The sequence below is a fragment of the Octopus bimaculoides genome, chromosome 12 (genome assembly GCF_046866305.1).
Source record: "Octopus bimaculoides isolate indiv1 chromosome 12, ASM4686630v1, whole genome shotgun sequence".
Classification (NCBI taxonomy): Eukaryota; Metazoa; Mollusca; class Cephalopoda; order Octopoda; family Octopodidae; genus Octopus; species Octopus bimaculoides.
This window is the reverse complement of record NC_142939.1, coordinates 35,157,660-35,161,532: the sequence shown is the minus strand read 5'-3', so window position 1 is coordinate 35,161,532 and position 3,873 is coordinate 35,157,660.

Below are 3,873 nucleotides of genomic sequence, written 5' to 3'. Positions count from 1 at the left end.
CATAAAACAAAGTGAAAAATTAGAAAACACAATAACTAATCAAACCTTTATCTTAAGCAAAATGCAACCACATAACCTAAAGAAACTATTAACAAATGCAAAATTCAACATGATCAAATAGGATAAAACATTCACACTATTCAAGTGTAATGATAACAGATGTCGAATGTGTCAATACATGCATACTGGTAGATCCATTAGAACAAAAAAGGGATACATTTTCGCTAATGCAGATATGAACCGCAAAAGCAGAAATTTGGTCTACTGCATTAAATGCCCAAATTGCGAGGAATTATATATATACAGGCGAGACAGGGAATGCGTTATCGGAATGCTCACGAGTCCACAGACAACAAATCCGGAACTTCAATGTTCGCCAAATTCCATTAAGCAATTATATAGACATGTGGTCAGAAAATGTTTCTAATTTTTCCTTTCCACAATCTACATGACACAAGTCAGGTTGGAAGAAAGATAAAAGAGGGACGGTTTATTAAAATGTTCAAGCCTGCTCTGAACGGAAATAACAGCAATAATACGACAACCCGGTACTATCGTTCACACAATGCTCTCTCCCTAGTGTGAAGCTTCCTATCTCGGACAAGTGAGCATGCGCACAACAGCCAAACACCGTGTCGCTAGAACTCTGAAGCGCACAGTTCAATACAAGGATTTTTGTATTTTTATCATAAAGTAGTGGATTGCTACTGACATTAAGCTTAAGGATTGTATAATGTACAAGTATAAAGAAAGAACTAAAGAAAGAAGGACTCGTTATATTGAATGTTATCGACAATATCGAGTGGAAATAGGGGTGTTGCAGTTCGGCAGTTCCTATACACGAGCCGCCGCTGGTTATAGATAAAGAGCTATGTTTATCTATCTGTGAAATCAATATTTTTCTATGAGACAGAGCAACATATATGTTGCACAACTTTTTATTGATCTATCAGTCTCTGCACCCAGGAGAATGATGTCCCTGTTTTTCTTGCATATTCAAATGTTACAAAATTATCGACGAAAGAGTAACGGGATGCTCATTACATCTTATAAAGTATACTTAATTGTTCATTTAGCATTATGTTTCAATACAATGCTTATTTATTTTATAATTAAGCTGCTTAATACACAATTTAGTTTTTAATCAAACTGTCTACATAAGCACATTTATTTCGCTGAAGAGCAAATGAAAATGTAATGTAAATGAAAAGGTATTGTATGTAACTAGTATTTTAAAAGTTTGTGAAAACAAAAACAATTTGCTCCTGTTGTGTACCGCTGCGTATCTGTGAGTAGCCACTCCTTAGGTAATTGTAGTTTTCTTTAGTACGCTCCAAACAAAATTTCATTAGGTAATAAAGCATGAATTATAGAACGCTTAGAAGGGAGACTTAAATGGTGATCTCCACGCAATAAGAATAATAAAGTTAAAAATAATAATTTTCAATGTTTGACACAAGGTCAGCAAATCTTAGGGGAGGTATAAGTCGATTTCATCTACTTTAGTGCTCACCTTGTACTCATTTTATCGATTCCGAAATGAGGAAAGGCAAATTTGATCACGGCGGAATCTGAACTTGGAACGTAAAGCCAAAAGGAATACTTCTAAGCATTTTGTTATACGTGCAAAACGATTTTGCAAGCTCGCCGACTTAATAACCGTGATAATGGTTTCAACTTTTGGCACCAGGCCAACAAGTTCTAGTAATAGGGTAAGTGGATTGCATAGACGCCTAGCGCTCAACAAATACTTATTTCATCAATCCTGAAAGGATGAAAGGCAATGTTGACTTTGATCGAATCTGAACTCAGAACGTAAAGACCAACGAAACACCGCTATGCATTCTGCCCATCGTGCCAATGATTCTGCCAACACGTCACTTTGATAATAATAGGAATAATAATAATAATAATAATAATAATAATAATAATAATAATAATAATAATAATAATAACAATAATAATAATAATAATAATAATAATAATAATAATAATAATTATAAGTTACAGCTACAATATCCTTAACTGGACACAAAACGAACTATCTAAAATAGACAGGAAAACAAGAAAAATAATGACAGGATATAGGATGCACCACCCAGAATCTGACATAGAAAGGCTATATATACAACGCACAAAAGGTGGCAGGGGGCTTATACAGCTGGAAAACTATTATTATAAAATAACCACCATAGGACTGCAAAAATACCTACTCCAGAAGCAAGGAAAACTAATACAAATAGCCACAAAACACGAGCAAAACAAAAAACTGTTTTCAGTATTTAAGGAAGCTGACAAATACAAACAAGAAATCATGCTACCTAACAAATACGAAGACGAAGAAGAAGAAGCAACAAAAGCTATAAAACAAATGAAATCCAAACTAAAACTAGAACAGCAACGGACCATGATAAAACGATGGCAAGAAAAGCCCCTACATGGTAAATACTGGGCTAAACTAAATGCAAAAGAAATAGACAGAGAAAAATCCCAGCAATGGTTGAGAAGCTCAGGACTCAAAGCAGAGACTGAAGGATTTTTAATTGCTGCACAAGACCAAAGCCTCCCCACCAGAAATGACCAAAATCATATAATGAAAAGAAACATAACAAGTAACTGTAGAATATGTGGAGATGGACAAGAAACAATAAATCATATTATCCCTGGCTGCCCAGTCCTGGCTAAGAAGGAATATATTCAGAGACATGACAGAGTTGGGATCTATATACACTGGAAGCTATGCCAACACTATGGAATAACAACAGAAAAAAGATGGTATAAACACACGCCAGAAAAGGTCAAAGAAAACGAGAAAGCAACCATACTCTGGGATATGCCAATACACACAGATAGAGAAATTAAGGCAAATAGACCAGATATAGTTGTCAAAGATCATGAAGACAAAAAATGCTTTCTAATTGATGTATCAACACCAGCAGATGACAACGTTTCTCTAAAAGAAATGGAAAAACTTTAAAAATACAAAGACCTGGAAATAGAGGTAACTCGAATGTGGAATCTAAAAATAGAAATAATTCCTATCATAGTAGGTGCCTTAGGTATAATTAAAAAAATATTCAGACAAATACATAACAAAAACACCAGGACTTACAAATATATATAGCATACAGAAAATTGCACTACTGGGCACTGCACACATCCTACGCAAAACACTTTCATTACAGTAACCATAAGAGCATCACAGCAAACCACAGCACATACCCAAGGCACACAGAGCTGCGCTCGGTAGTGAAGTGAAAGCACGTTATAAAAATAAAACTACTGAACAGTAATAATAATAATAATCCAGTGCCAGGCAGTGGCTCTCATGGTTTCGGATCTTAATTGATTGGAAGTGTTCTCATGTACATTGTTTTGTCTTGATATAAAAAGATGGGCTACAGCAAATATTCTGCTCAATACCACAGATTTGCTTGTCAGTTGATTGACCTTAACCAGTTGAGCATGCCCCTTGGTGGCTGACGATATGTGCATCTCTAATCCTGAGCAGAAGTAGTGGGGGAGCATCATAGTCATGTTTTGAGAGGAATTCTTTGGGGTTTGAATATATCACCTTTGGAAACATGGGTGTTTTGCTCAACATCCTTAAACAAACCTTATTCAGGGAGCTTTTGATCGGGATGGGCTACTCGACCTGAAGAAAATTCTAACTGGGCCCGACCTGCAAGGTCATGCTCTGTTTATCTTGATATGAGATCACCATGTCGCGCACATATGGTTGTGATGCATGTGCCTGGTGTATCCTTATCAGATTGGTAGTCATGATGGGTATAATGGGCTTCGTATATTCTACCCCAGTGTCACTTTGATGGCATGCACTGCTCTCTCACTCAATAATAATAATAATAATAG